Genomic DNA, 16,368 nt, shown 5'->3' with positions numbered 1-16,368 from the left:
TCTGAATGGCTGCGAGGCGCAGAGAGGGACGCCTCCTATGAACACCAAGAAGAGCATTCCATTTAGTGAGATATGATGAAAAGGACAACCTTATGTCAACACTTAATTCGCAAAGACGCTGTCAGATTCCTGGCAGAGCAATGACATTTTGTAAGAAATGTAACATTACCCTTTGTTGCAACTGCTTTGAGCCTTACTACACAAAGCTGTAATAATATACAAGCAAAAATAGGTGGTTAGAACTTAAAGTCATTGATTTTTACAATGGTACAATGGTAGGTATATGTAAAGTAAATTTTAAAAGTAATAAAGATTTTTCTTCTAAAACTGAAAATTGTAATGCAAAAGTATAATAACAGCGAATAAAGTAATGCATGTATGTAATTCTGTTTAGTATATGTTGATAGGGGTGTACTGCGGCATGTTTGTATGTGGCATCCGAATACGATTTTACAATCGATGTATGTCTTTGATAGGCCTTATGTCGCTTACTGTGTAAGATTGCAGGCGCAGAGATACTGCTTCTAGTCTGAGATTATTATAGCATTGGAGTAAAAGAGGGCGTGGCACTGAGTTGTAAGTAGCTGTCTATCAGCGAAAGACGATGCAGTAGGCACTTTTTGTGGTGTGCTGTGTGAAGCCACCAAGTGTTAGCTTAATGTAAGTATGTCAATATTGTTGAACATGGAAGCAGCAGCCTTCAAGCAAGAAACGTAAATATGTTAAATAATTATCATTTCTTCTTTTGGCCAAATCGTTTTATAGATGATTTGGCTCATGAATTGTAATGATTGAGTAACCCAAGAATGTACGTAAACTGTTTTTATAAAAAGGCTAGTTAGATATTTCACTTTTGTAATTTTTCAAGATTTGTTAACAGAGCTATATGTAATTTGATTATTTGCTGTTATGTTGGATTAGTGAAGTTAGATAATACTCGCTGATTAAATCTCACTGTTTAACACAGAGTAAGCACACCACTTGCAGTTACAACACGCTACACGACAATTCGAGTTCATTACCCATTTCACAGACCGAAATTCATTCAATGTAATCGTAAAGTTTTCTTTTTAAAGAACGTTACAATGTAATTTACATTAATAAATAATAAAGCTATAATAATTGACCTATAAAAATGAATATTCAACACAAATACCAAAATCTAAATATTTGTATAAACATCAGATTGTGTATCATCCCAGTGGTATATAGATCAGGCAATTCTGTTCATCTGAGTACTTTAAAAATAAATAAAAGATTTATTTGTGTTATTTGACATCAGTATATTATATGAATGTAGAAAAACATTGCCATTTCCAAAAAAAAAAAAAAAATGAGTTGGCAGGTTATTATGGCTATGCAAGTTCATACACACCAGGTTTTTCATTTTTTCATGGGACACATAGTCCCACAAATTAAACTGCAATTGTTTTAATCGTCATGGTTCTGGCAAAGCTTCCCAGTAGGTGTCCCTTATTTGTAAGGCAATTTCCGCAACTGGAATTTCGGAATGTGTTTGTCCCAATACAACCCGCGTGGTATTTGGCCTGAAAGCCCCTCACTTGTCGTTACTCTATCAGCCTATCTACCTAGTTAATGAAAAGAAAAGGGAAATCAGTAGTAATGCCGCTGATTTATCGGGATCCGAAAGTTATCTTCTTCTTGCTTACCGGTGATGCAATACGTGGCGAAATTAATCTCGTAGGGCTCACATGGCTTATTTTGGTCCCGGACGCGCATGAGTTATGGCGGGATTCAAAGTCATCATGGACTATAATATCGAGGAACGTTTCAGTATGTACTCGGTATGTGCCAAAAGAATGCTATTGACAGAAATTGCTTAAGGTTCTCTTTAATGAAAGCTGTCCAATGATTTTGATTTAAATAACTGAAACACAAGACATTTTTATTCGTTGTAACAGAGGTGGTGTAGTGGAAGTGTGATTCAAGCTATTAACGCTATCACCATTGCGATTTCTCATTGCTGAAGATATTACAATAGCTGTTTACTATTAATATCCAACAGTGAACAGCTTTTCGAAAAAGAAGACCACGTCACACAATTGTTTTCAAATGATGCTGTGCAGGTGTCACCTTTGGATAGAGAGGATGTAACAGACTTCAACGTGGCCTCTGCCTCGTTCACGTTACTGAGATGACATACCTTTTACCCTTTAGTTTGTATGACGCGAATAGCGGGTCACTGCACACGGAAAGCTGCGATATGGATTGATGTTCAAATCAACACTTTCAAGTCTTCAGTAAAATTGATTGTGAGGCAAAGTACGTTACAGAGTCAAACCATGCCATCTTACTAATGAAAATATTACGGAGAACGAAAATATCCTTCACATGAATCAACATCGTTTGCTTACAGAGCGATGCTTCGAAACTGAACTCAAAGAACAAGAGGGGAAAATATAACAGCTCTTATTCTGATGATGTGCTCCTTGCTTTTTAAAACACATACAGTTTCACACTCTTGCCTAGTGAATGAAATATTTGCTTAGGCATACTGGGAAATTTATTTGACTAGACGCAGGATTTTCTAGGAAATAAAAATTAAAATCTTGTCCTTGACCGCGGAAAACCGTTATATCAGTAGTTTCTCGTCACTGCTGCTCGCAAATTTTATAAACGAATGGCTGGATAACGTCGTTGAACGTAAGGTTTCTATTGCACCAGGGAAAACAGAAACGCCAGTAAACTGCAGATAATTGTCTGAGAGTAACTTTGCAGAGCGATAACGTAACATTAGTTGTAGGAAAAGCAAATGGTTTGACAAATAAATTGGAAGAACGTTAAAGAAATTATTATGAATGAAAACAAAGACAACACGGTTACAGCATTCTACAATATTTATTATTCATTTCACAAACCAGTTATCGACTGTTACGCCATCGTCAGGTACAAGGATAAGTAAGTGGTGCAGTGAAATTTTGTTGGATCAAAGGTTTCAAATCAGTGCATCTGCAGAATATCTCCGAGATGAAAAATGTTAATGCTATATCTAGGAATGAAGAAGGGTCGTGTGACTAGAGCCTCCCGTCGGGTAGACCGTTCGCCGGGTGCAAGTCTTTCGATTTGTCGCCACTTCGCGACTTGCGCGACGATGAGGATGAGATGATGATGATGATTAGGAAAACACAACATCTAGTCACTGAGCGGAGAAAAGTCTCCGACCCAGCTGGGAATCGAACACGTGTTCTTAGGATTGACATTCTGTCACGCTGACCACTTTTTTTTGTGACCTCATTTTGTTCGTTATCGTTCGTTGCATCTGCTCGGGGCGGATGTCGCAAGGCATCCGTTTCAGTTCGTCGTTGATCCATTAACTCAGTTTTTTATTACAGAGGGCAGCTAACCCTCTGACCGAACACGCTGAGCTACCGCGCCGGCTACCACTCAGCTCCCGGGGGAGGACTATCAAGGAATAAAACAAGAGGCATTATTTCAGTACAAATGCGTTGTAAGATTATTTAACTACGATCAAATACGTGACACATTAAGTAATTAACTATATTTATCTTAGTCAAATAACCTTACATCGCATTCACCCTTAAATAATCTCTTTTTTTTCCTAAACCTACTACTAACATTTTTCATCTCTGTAAATGGAGATACTATGTAGATACATTAGTTTAACATTTTTGATCCAACAAATATTACTGCACCACGTACTTATCTTTGTACCTGATGATGGCGCAACAGCGGAAAACGGGTTTGTGAAATAAATAATAAATATTGTAGAATATTACACCAACGTGGTGAGTGGTTTCATTCATAATGCGTAAAATATTCTAACAGAACCGACAGAACAGCCAATCAATGCAACTAAAAAGTTAGGTTACGCACGACGTGGCTAGATTGCAAAATCAACGTTCTACCTATTCTTGTCTAGCCTAATGTTGCCCTACAGGAGCACGAAATTGGTAGGATTAAAAGAGGAGGTAAAGAAGTTACTTCGTGTTTGATCGTGGAATCGTTTCTTGAGAATATCACGACACAGTGAACAAACCGCAGTGGCTGACATTGCAATAGAGGCGCTATTCATCACGCAGAGATTTACTGCTATAATTACATGGATATAAAGTCTCCGAAGAATCAGGAAATATGTTACTTCCTTCCCTGTACATCCCACTTAATAATCATTACGTAAATCGCAGAGAAACTGGAACCAACATCGAAGGTCACATAAAGTCGGTTCTTGCCCACAGCATTCGCGATTGGACTAGGAAAGGTGTTAAATCAGAGTGGTGCCAGAACTATCCTCCGCCACAAGCCGAAACGTCCCTTGCAAAGTATAGACCTGTGCACGATAAAGAGGGAAACAAATGACAAGGTGTATTACGAACACGTCAGAAAGGGAAATGCCACGCTAACAGGCAGGAAATGACACGTTAACAGCGCCTCTAACAATAATTTATGCTTGTTCTGCACTGTACTACCATAGCTGTTATTCTTTAAGAAGGTATGAAGAACTCCACCTCACCTGCTGATAAGAAATACTTTATTTAATTCCACTATCGGTTACATTCGTTGAACATCTGCAGAGCACACAACTTGTACGACCTCGCCGAGTGCTTTTAATATACAGGAAAACAGTTTCATAGGTACGGAAACCATTTCCACTTGCGATGGTGTGCCGGCCGGAGTGGCCGTGCGGTTCTAGGCGCTACAGTCTGGAGCTGATCGACCGCTACGGTCGCAGGTTCGAATCCTGTCTCGGGCATTGATGTGTGTGATGTCCTTAGGTTAGTTAGGTTTAATTAGTTCTAAGTTCTAGGCGACTGAGGACCTCCGAAGTTAAGTCGCATAGAGCTCAGAACCATTTGAACCATTTTTTTGTGATGGTGTGCCTCCAGATTCGTCAAGAAATGGAGGCATGCGTGGAAGGCGGTGAGCACGACCGTTCTCGTCTTGTAGGAAGGGATCTTAGGCAGCATACCGGCCACGAAGATGTAGAAAAGCGGCATGACTTGGTGACGGTAAATGTGGAAGCAAACATCTGGGTGGGCTTATGAGAAGAGAATTTGTGTCAAAATATCACAGAACCATCTTCAGCCCGAAATGTATCCACCACACGGTGCAGGTTAAACGCCTCACTGGCCCATCTATGCACTCAAGGTCTTGCATCATTTGAAAAGAGACAGAATCGTGAACCGTGGGTTCTCCAGTCCGTTATTTTCCAGTTTCTGCGCTGCAGGGCCAAACGAGCAGCTTTAAGTGATACTGTGAGCAGTAGCCAATGGGGCGGTATCCTAATCAAAAAGTTCATTGCATTCAGATCCCACGCAAACTGTGCTTTAGTAGTGGTTGAAACGGACCTGCCTTCACGGACTGCAACAATTTCTCTCGACTTCGAAATTGATTGTTGCTGACCATGCGTGACACTTACTTGGATGGCTGCGAGTGGTACGCAGTTCCTCGCAAACACGCGGGCACTTCGTCTCGATGCCCCAATAAATCGAGTTGACACGGACGCCTTTGTGGAAATTTGCAATGTTTCCATCACGGAACCATCCTACCTGACTACCTGATGAAAATTACACTTATTAGTGCATATTGATATGGGAGATGCCCACCCTTCGCCTCTAAGACAGCAAGAATTTTGCTGCGGAAACTGTCGATGAGGTGTCTGGTTGTTTGTGGAGGAATGGCGCCCATTCTTGCTACACCACAGAAACCGGACAAGGTAGTTATGCAGGATCCCGGTGTCTGAAGCGAAGATGACGTACTAGCTATTACAGTGGTTTTTATCACAAACCATCGTCTCACAGAGGCTGCTATACGATGTGGTGTATGCTTACAATCACTGTGTCCCACCTTTTCTCTCACTGTATGCCGTAGACAGCGTTGTAGAATGAGGTGGCATACTTCCGGATTTGGTGCTTTCTTAAGTGGAATACGTCCTCATGGAGTATTACCTCAAAGTTTTTTAGAAAGTTTGTGTGTCTCAGTGACCGACAAAAGTAGTGCTGGAGGGAGCTATATTCGAGGTATTATGACCCACGCCAGAATGGTCTGCTAGTGAGAGATCAGATAAAGAGTTGTGCCCCTAGGGCCTAGGAGATTATCATTCTCCCTTGGTCACCTTCTTCAACATCGATATGTTAGGTTTCGAGGCCCGAGTGTGTTTCTCACTTTCCTCTTCATTTTCTACTTCTCCGCGTTTTACTGGGAAAGAATCCCTTGCCCAGCGTCATGGGTGAAATCTTAACGATACGCAAGGCGAGGTAGAACTGTGCCACCACCACTTACTAATCCTAAAGATATGACCGAAGAATTAGGAAAAATTATAGATTCGCTTACTTTACGAGAGTCAGAGGCTGGCTTACAATGAGGATCGCCGATGCGTAGTCTAACGGCCACTGTGGCTTCTGTATTTATGAAAATGAAAAGAAATAAACCAGCAAATTACGGAGGTATTGCATTCAACCTACAAACTATATGCTGGTATATTAAATAACCAATTGAAGCCAGCAGTAGAGTCATAATTTGCCTGCCTATATGACACGTAGATCTAGAGAAGGCCTGTAGGAATATAATGGCTGAACCAGACCGTCCTGAACATATAAGGGGTATAAGAAGTTTACTTAATAGCACCTGCTTCAGACTCAGTTTAAGCAATTACAGTGGGGAAAATACAATCAGGGAGTAATGTAGGAGTGTGTATCAACGCCCACGCTTTTCAACATTTGTATAGACGATAACTTACACAGATGGAAGGATCAGGCAACACCTGGAATTATGTGAGGAAAAATGTGTTAACTTCGTGATCATGTGAAATACTGAAGATAAACTTCAGAGTGGTATCTATTTACTACACAACAATTGCAAAGAATATAATTTTGAAATTTCTACCTCAAAATCAGTTACAGTGGCATTTTTTGGACAAACACACAAAAAGAGCAAATATTATTTTGGATGATAAAATTTTAGAAGAGGTTCAACATTTTCATTAATTAGGCTGTGATGTTCCGTATCATTACAGTAGACTAGCTAGAATAAATTAGGAAGACATCAGACTACATGAAGAACTATTCGTAGAACACTGAAAACTACGTGGACCGAAACACAGCTAAATATATACAAGATGACTGCAATGCCGGTTACTCTATGTGGCAGTGAAACGTGGCGTTAAGATAAAAGACCACAGTCACATACAGACCATAGAAATGAAATTCCTTACGGCACTTCTAGGAAACATACGCCTTGATAAAATAAGAAACCAGGATATATGGAGTATATATATTTGCAATATGGGATAAAATGGACGAATGTAGAACAAGTGGGAAGAGCATTTAGAAGGAATGGATAGAACAAGGATTCTGAAGGCGACACTGTCGTAGAAACCTGTTGGTCAGAGAGACCCAGGTAGGTCGAGGCAATGATGGATTGAGGCAGGAAAAGGACGAAGGGCCTAATCTATGAAAGGATGAGGATGATGACGATGATGACTTAAGTAGAATAAGATGACCGCACCCTAACCACGAAGGACGCCCACATACCGTAACACAGATTCCTCTGTACTTCAATGCTTGTATGACAGTCGATGGCATGTAATGTCCTCCAGACATTCGCCGAACGTAAACCGTTCCAGTGTATTGCGTCATTCGTAACTCTAGCCATCCACTATGAAATGTCGTCGTTCTTTGCACCAGGTGAAGTGTCGCTTAGCAATGACTACAGAAATTGTGAAGAGATCCTCCACCATTTCATCCCCTTATTTTTATCTACTTATACACGGTCATTGTGGTAGGTGAAGTGTTCGTAGCACTTTGGAACCCGCTACTGCTTCCTTTCACCGATTTTATGTGATCTATCTTTTATAATCACTTTCCCCAATTCTCGATGGATGCTGTCCAACAGTAAATGAGGTCAGCCTCGACTTGTTTTAGCTGCGGAGGTTCTTGGTGTTTCCACTTCACAGTTACACCGGCAACAGTGGGCTTCAGCACTTAAAAGAAGGGTTGGAATGTCCTTGGTGGATTTGTTACTGCGGTGACACACACACAGCGGTTAGTCCAGGTTCGATGTGACTAAGCGCTCCTGTCTGACCGATTCTGTTGTTACTGCTTCCCTATTGACAACACAGTGCACTGCGGCTAATTTTATTCTGGCCAGTTCGTCTCTCATTAAATATAGTGATCAGTTCTGCATTACATAGGGGTGTCCGGAAACTATTTATCGGACAGTGTACAGACGAGTTCACTGCCGTAAGTTATATCCGTGGTGGAATGTTGTTGTAGTCTTCAGTCCTGAGACTGGTTTGATGCAGCTCTCCATGCTACTCTATCCTGTGCAAGCTTCTTCATCTCCCAGTACCTACTGCAACCTACATCCTTCTGAATCTGCTTAGTGTATTGATCTCTTGGTCTCCCTCTACGATTTTTACCCTCCACGCTGCCCTCCAATGCTAAATTTCTGATCCCTTGATGCCTCAAAACATGTCCTACCAACCGATCCCTTCTTCTAGTCAAGTTGTGCCACAAACTTCTCTTCTCCCCAATCCTATTCAATACCTCCTCATTAGTTACGTGATCTACCCACCTTATCTTCAGCATTCTTCTGTAGCACCACATTTCGAAAGCTTCTATTCTCTTCTTGTCCAAACTGGTTATCGTCCATGTTTCACTTCCATACATGGCTACACTCCATACAAATACTTTCAGAAACGACTTCCTGACACTTAAATCTATACTCGATAATAACAAATTTCTCTTCTTCAGAAACGATTTCCTTGTCATTGCCAGTCTACATTTTATATCCTCTCTACTTCGACCATCATCAGTTATTTTACTCCCTAAATAGCAAAACTCCTTTACTACTTTAAGTGTCTCACTTCCTAATCTAATCCCCTCAGCGTCACCCGATTTAATTAGACTACATTCCATTATCCTCGTTTTGCTTTTGTTGATGTTCATCTTATATCCTCCTTTCAAGACACTGTCCATTCCGTTCAACTGCTCTTCCAAGTCCTTTGCTGTCTCTGACAGAATTACAATGTCATCGACGAACCTCAAAGTTTTTACTTCTTCTCCATGAATTTTAATACCTACTCCGAATTTTTCTTTTGTTTCCTTTACTGCTTGCTCAATATACAGATTGAATAACATCGGGGAGAGGCTAAAACCCTGTCTCACTCCTTTCCCAACCACAGCTTCCCTTTCATGCCCCTCGACTCTTATAACTGCCATCTGGTTTCTGTACAAATTGTAAATAGCCTTTCGCTCCCTGTATTTTACCCCTGCCACCTTCAGAATTTGAAAGAGAGTATTCCAGTTAACGTTGTCAAAAGCTTTCTCTAAGTCTACAAATGCTAGAAACGTAGGTTTCCCTTTCCTTAATCTTTCTTCTAAGATAAGTCGTAAGGTTAGTATTGCCTCACGTGTTCCAACACTTCTACGGAATCCAAACTGATCTTCCCCGAGGTCCGCTTCTACCAGTTTTTCAATTCGTCTGTAAAGAATTCGCGTTAGTATTTTGCAGCTGTGACTTATTAAACTGATAGTTCGGTAATTTTCACATCTGTCAACACCTGCTTTCTTTGGTATTGGAATTATTATATTCTTCTTGAAGTCTGTGGGTATTTCCCCTGTCTCATACATCTTGCTCACCAGATGGTAGAGTTTTGTCATGACTGGCTCTCCCAAGGCCATCAGTAGTTCTAATGGAATGTTGTCTACTCCCGGGGCCTTGTTTCGACTCAGGTCTTTCAGTGCTCTGTCAAACTCTTCACGCAGTATCGTGTCTCCCATTTCATCTTCATCTACATCCTCTTCCATTTCCATAATATTGTCCTCAAGTATATCGCCCTTGTATAAACCCTCTATACTGTATACTCCTTCCACCTTTCTGCCTTCCCTTCTTTGCTTAGAACTGGGTTGCCATCTGAGCTCTTGATATTCATACAAGTGGTTCTCTTCTCTCCAAAGGTCTCTTTAATTTTCCTGTAGGCAGTATCTATCTTACCCCTAGTGAGACAAGTCTCTACATCCTTACATTTGTCCTCTAGCCATCCCTGCTTAGCCATTTTGCACTTTCTGTCGATCTCATTTTTGAGACGTTTGTATTCCTTTTTGCCTGCTTCATTTACTGCATTTTTATATTTTCTCCTTTCATCAATTAAATTCAATATTTCTTCTGTTACCCAAGGATTTATCGTGTATGTATTGTTTTACTGAACCGGAGACCTAGATACGACAGGGAGGCTTCGTCCCGCTGTTGCCCTCAGTGGTTCACAAACCCACAACAGGCCACAGGAGTCCACCCGCCTCACACCGAATCCAGAGTTATTTTGCGGTTCGGCCCCCAATGGGCTAACTCACTCCCCCCCCCCCCTCCCACCAACCGTGAGGCACGCCTTCCCGCTCGGGAAGCAGCGGGCGAGACTGCGCGGCTAGCTGGACGGGCTTGGATAATACCTGATCACGTAATACCAGTTCTACTTTATCTGCAACGCTGCCAGCGCCCTCTGAGGGGATGACTAATATTTTGCTGCTCGGCTACGTAGCTAAATACCTTCTGAAGGACTGTAGTTCTATTCCTGGTAGCACCAGGGGGTCATGGCATTGTCTGGAAATAGGAATGGCTTTTAAGAAGGGCTGTTGGAGACATGCACACAATTATATACCCATACCGTTGGCGTCAATCTGTTGCAGAATTGTGGATATGGTCTGTGCTCAACAGCTATAAGATTTTATGAGAATGTAAATCTCCCCCGTAAAAATCAATATGTTTTCCCCAAACAGAGAACCTGCGAATCCTGCGAAACTCAGCTTGGTATGTGCCTGCACGAGATCCACAGTGGCGTAGAGAGCGGCACACAGGTCGATGCCGTGATCCTTGACTTCAGGAAGGCATTTGACACCGCCCCTCACAACTTTTTAGTGAAAAAACAAAACACGAGCTTATCGAGATTTAGAGCAGATTTGCGACTGGTTTCAACACCTCATTTGCAGATATAACTCATCACGTCGCTCGTAACAGAAATCGACAAATGTAATTTTCGGAATACCTCGAGGAAGTGTAACGGACTGTTACAGTTTACAAAATAAACTCAAGAGCCAAAGTAACTGGTACACCTGCCTAATACCGTGGAAAGACCCTGCGAGCACACGGAAGGCCGCAACACGAGGTGGCATGGACTAATCTGTGAAGCAGTGCTGGAGGGAACTGACACCATGAATCCTGTATGGCTGTCCGTACATCAGTAAGAGCAGTCCGTGGCAAAGCAATCCACATGTGTTTAGTGATGCTCATGTCTGGGGAATCTGGATCTGTTTAGACATAGAAAAGTGTTCCTGGAGCAACGCTATAACAATTCCGGACGTCTGGGATGTCGAATTGTTCTGTTGGAATTGAAGAAGTCCATCGGAATGCACGAAGCACATGAATGGATGCAGGTGATCATAAATGATGCTTAGGTCCCTGTCAGCTATCACAGTCGTATCTAGTCATATCAGGTGTCCCATATCACTCCAATTGCACACCCCTCACATCATTACAGAGCCTCCACCAGCTTGAACAGTCCATTCATTCACGAGGTTGTCTCCAGAGCAGTACACATGCATCAACTCGATACAATTTGAAACAAGATCAACCAGGCAACATGCTTCCAGTCATCAACGGTGCAGTGTTGGTGTTAACGGGCCTAGGTGAGGTGTAAAGCTTTGTGTCGGGCAGTCATCAAGGGTACAGGAGTGGGCCTTCGGCTGCGAAAGCCCATAACGGTGATGTTTCGTTCAATGGTTCGCACGCTGACACTTGTTGATGGCCCAGCATTGAAATCTGCAGCAAAATGCGGGTGGGTTGCACTTCTGTCACGTTGAACGATTCTCTTCAGTCGTCGGTGGTCCCGTTCTTGCAGGATCTTTTTCCGGTCGCAGCGATGTCAGAGATTTGATGTTTTATCGGACTCCTGATACTCGCGGTACGCTCGTGAAATAATCGTACGGCAAAATCCATATTTCATCGCTACCTTGGAGATTCTGTGTCGCATCGCTCGTGGGCCGACTGTAACACTTTATTCAAACTCACTTCAACCTTGATAATCTGCCGTTGTAGCAACAGTAACCAATGCAACAACTGCGCCAGACACTTGAGTCTTATGTAGGCGTTGCCGACCACAGGGCCGTATTCTGCCCATTTACGTATCTCTATACCAGTTTCTTCGGCGCTTCAGTGTACATATATGTAATGTAGTAGAAAGCGTCGAATGCTCTTTAAGGCTGTTTGCAGATGATGCAGTTGTCTATAACAATGTAGCTATGCAAGAAGATCGTAACGATTTTCAGAATGACCTCCGGAGAATTGGTGAATGGTACAGGCTCTGGCAGTTGACCGTGAACGGTAATAAATGTAATACCGGGTGATCGAAAAGTCAGTATAAATTAGAAAACTTAATAAACCACGGAATAATGTAGATAGAGAGGTAAAATTTGACACATGCTTGGAATGACATGAGGATTTATTAGAACAAAGAAAAAAAACCAAAATATTGCTAGACGCGTGAAAGACTTCTTGATGGTGGACATATTGAGCATTTCCTGTAGAGAAGATCATCTTTGGTTTGTCTTACTTTGTAATGCTAATTATTGCTATTCTGATGAGATGGAGCGCTATCTGTTGGACATTTTTTGAACGTTTGTATTTTTTTGGTTCTAATAAAACCCCATGTCATTCCAAGCATGTGTGTCAATTTTTACCTCTCTATCTAAACTATTCCGTGACTTTTTGGTCACTCGGTATATTGAGCATACGTAGGAAAAGAAGTCAACCAGCGTACAGCTACACAATTGGTGACGAATTGCTTGAAACCGTATGCCGTAAAATATCTAGGAGTAGCTATCGAGAGCGACCTCTAGTGGAATGACAACATAAAATAAATAGTGGGAAAAGAGGATGCCAGACTCAGATTCATAGGATGAATCCTAAGGAAATGTAACTCACGGACGGAAGAAGAGGCTTATAAGGTGCTTGTTCCATCGATTCTAGAGTACTGTTCATCTGTCTGGGATTCCCACTAAATATAAACGATAGAAATAAAGAAGATCCAACGAAGAGTGGCGTGTTTCGTGACGGGATTGTTTAGCCGGCGCGATTTCGTTACGGAGGTGCTCAAGAAACTCCATAGTCAGACGTTACAAGAGGGTCGTTGGGCATCCTGGAGAGATTTACTGCTGAAATTTCGAGAGACAGCTTTCCGGGAAGAGTCGGACAACTTATTGCTTTCCCCCGCACATATGTCTCACGTAATGACCATCACCACACCGTCTAAAGGCCACAAATGGCCCATCGGGACCATCCGACCGCCGTGTCATCCTCAGAGGAGGATGCGGATAGGTGGGGCCTGCGGTAGGCACACCACACTCCCGGTCGTTATGATGGTATTCTTGCCGGAAGCCGCTACTATTCGGTCGAGTAGCTCCTCAATTGGCATCACGAGGCGGAGTACAACCCGCAAAATGGCAACAGCACATGGCGGCCTGGAAGGTCACCCATCCAAGTGCCGACCACGCCCGACAGCGCTTAACTTCGGTGATGTCACGGGAACCGGTGCATCCACTGCGGCAAGGCCGTTGCCTTCACGTAATGACCACGAGCAGAAAATTCGAGAAATTAGAGCCAGTACAGAGGATTAGCGGCAATTATTCTTACCACGCGATGTTCGCTAGTGGAACAATGTTGGAAGGCTCTGTTAGTGGTACAAAAGTACCCTCCGCCAGAGACCATTAGGCGGCTTGCTGAGTATGATGTAGAGGTATGCAGTGAGCATACAATGTAAGCTTGTCTTCAGTTGAGTAGCGTTCTCGCTTCCCACGCCCGGGTTCCCGGGTTCGATTCCCGGCGGGGTCAGGGATTTTCTCTGCCTCGTGATGGCTGGGTGTTGTGTGATGTCCTTAGGTTAGTTAGGTTTAAGTAGTTCTAAGTTCTAGGGGACTGATGACCATAGATGTTAAGTCCCATAGTGCTCAGAGCCATTTGAACCATTTTGAACCATCTTCAGTTGAAACTTCCGGGCTGAGAGGCCGTAGTCGATGTATCAAATTTCCACCTGACGTTTCGTCTCCATTTGCGGGAGACATCTTCTGAGGTCGTCCGGCTACTGACACTAAGGCTCCAGGTACTCTCGCATTTATAGAGCGCATAGACGGCACCACCATTCGTCGCGTGATGCTGACAGTATGCCTATCTTTGGAAGGCGTCATCATTCTCGATTAACAGTAATCGATTGTCATTCTGCTGGCGCAACGTCGACATCCATATTTTGTCCAACTTTAAAACTTCCTCTTTTCTATTGAAATTGTTGTGGTGTTTGTGAATTTCTATTGCTTTTCTATACATGCGCGCATGATAATGGGATGTTCGTGCTAGAACGCTTGTCTCATTAAATTTAATTTCATGATTCCCATCTCGAAAAACATGCTAAGCTACGGCCGCTTTTTCGATGTGTACTAAGCGACAGTTTCTTTTATGTTCGGCTAAGCGGGTGTTTACACTTCTTTTCGTTGTTCCAATATATACTTGTCCACAACTGCATGGAATTTTGTATACCCCAGGTGTTGCTAGGGGATGTCGGGCATCTTCTGCAGTTCTTAAATATTCCTTAATCTTCTTGGTGGGTCTGAAGATTGTTTCGATCCCATACTTGGCCAGAACTTTCCCGACACGGTCCGTAACCTTATTAATAAACGGTAGGAAAACGTTTCCAGTACGTGACCGTTGTTGCTCTGGACTTCTGGCTTCTTTTCTTCTTTGATGGAGGGCTCGATCAATTTCCTTGCTGGTATGTCCGTTTTTGGTGAAGGCTGACCGTAGGTGATTCAGTTCATCTTGTAAGTAAGCCGGCTCACAGATGTTGTTGGCTCTCTCCACCAAGGTTTTCATGACACCTCTTTTTTGCCTAGGATGATGGTCTGATTCCTTGTGGAGGTATCGATCCGTGTGAGTGTTCTATATACCTTGTGGCCCAGAGTCCCATCCACCCATTTAATTACCGACACATCCAGGAAACTGAGTTGACTGTTGCTCTCTTTCTCCATCGTAAACTGTGTCCTCGGGTTAATACTGTTCAGATGCACCAAGAAGACATTCAGCTCTTCTTCACCACGAGTCCACACTACAAATGTGTCATCAACATCACGGTACCATTTAGCTGGCTTTTTACTGGCAGTCTGCAGCGCTCGCTGTTCGATGATCTCAATAAATAAACTGGCAACAGCTGGGCTGAGAGGGCTTCCCATCGCCACCCCGTCGATCTGTTCGTAAAACTCGTTGCTGTACTGGAAATAAGTTGTAGACAGGCAGTGTTTAAGTAAAGCCACTATGTCTCTCGGAAAAATATCTGATATATAAGAAATAGCTTCGTTCACAGGCACCATGGTAAACAATGACACTACATCGAAATTCACAAGAATATCGCTTGGGCTGACGTTAATCTCCCTCAGTTTTTCAATAAATTGCGCCTAGTTTTTAATATAACTGTCCGTTCTGCCATTGTATGGTTGGAGCAAGCAGGCGAGATATCTGGCCACCTCTTGTGTTGGAGATCCTATAGCACTCACAATCGGTCTCAACGGGACCTGTGGTTTATGTTCCTTTGGGAGTCCATATAGTCTGGGTGATAAGCTTCCGTTTTGCAGTGTTGTTTTTTATCATTCGAAGAAAGAGAAGGTTGTTTTACCAGTTGATTTGTATTTCTCACAATGTTGATTGTAGGATCCTTCTGAAGCTTTTTATACGTAGTGTGATCCAAAAGGTCACTAATCTTCTTGTGATAATCTTCGGTCTTCAGCAAAACCATAGTATTTCCATTATCAGCTGCAAGTACAATAACGCTCTTATCCGCATTGATCTCCCTCAGTGGTCTCCTTTCTGCTTGAGACAAATGGCTGGTAGGTGGTTTCGCTTCGCATAATATTATGGCTGTTTCAGTCCTGATTTCATTAGCGGAATGGGATGACAACGAACGGATTCCTGCCTCCCCATTCGCTATAATGTCCTCCGTAGGAACCTTTAATAGAAAAGAGGAAGTTTTAAAGTTAGACAAAATATGGAAGTCAAGGTTGAGCCAGCAGAATGACAATCGATTACTCTTGATCGAGAATGATGACGCCTTCCAAAGATAGGCACACCGTCGGCATCACGTGACGAATGGTGGTGCCCTCTATGCGCTCTGTAAATGCGAGAGTACCTGGAGCCTCAGTGGCAGTAGCCGGACGACCTTAGAAGATGTCTGCCGCAAATGGAGACGAAACGTCAGGTGGAAATTTTATACATCGACCACGGCCTCTCAGCCCGGAAGTTTTAACTGTATGCAGTGATCCTTGTCAATACGGAGAAGAGTAAGAAGTAGCAGCAACG

General features: G+C 42.7%; 1 protein-coding gene and 1 pseudogene across 1 annotated transcript in view; both read right to left on the bottom strand.

Annotated features, from left to right (window-relative positions):
* The window catches only part of LOC126260710 (hemicentin-2), a 695,733-nt gene that overhangs the window by 167,911 nt on the left and 511,454 nt on the right, over positions 1–16,368 (bottom strand). The gene's annotated exons all lie outside the window — the stretch shown is intronic.
* On the bottom strand, positions 13,471–13,588 carry LOC126261345 (5S ribosomal RNA; annotated as a pseudogene).

Source organism: Schistocerca nitens, chromosome 5 (genome assembly GCF_023898315.1).
Source record: "Schistocerca nitens isolate TAMUIC-IGC-003100 chromosome 5, iqSchNite1.1, whole genome shotgun sequence".
NCBI lineage: Eukaryota > Metazoa > Arthropoda > Insecta > Orthoptera > Acrididae > Schistocerca > Schistocerca nitens.
Note: the sequence above shows the minus strand (reverse complement) of the source record. Positions and strands in the feature narration are given on the sequence as shown.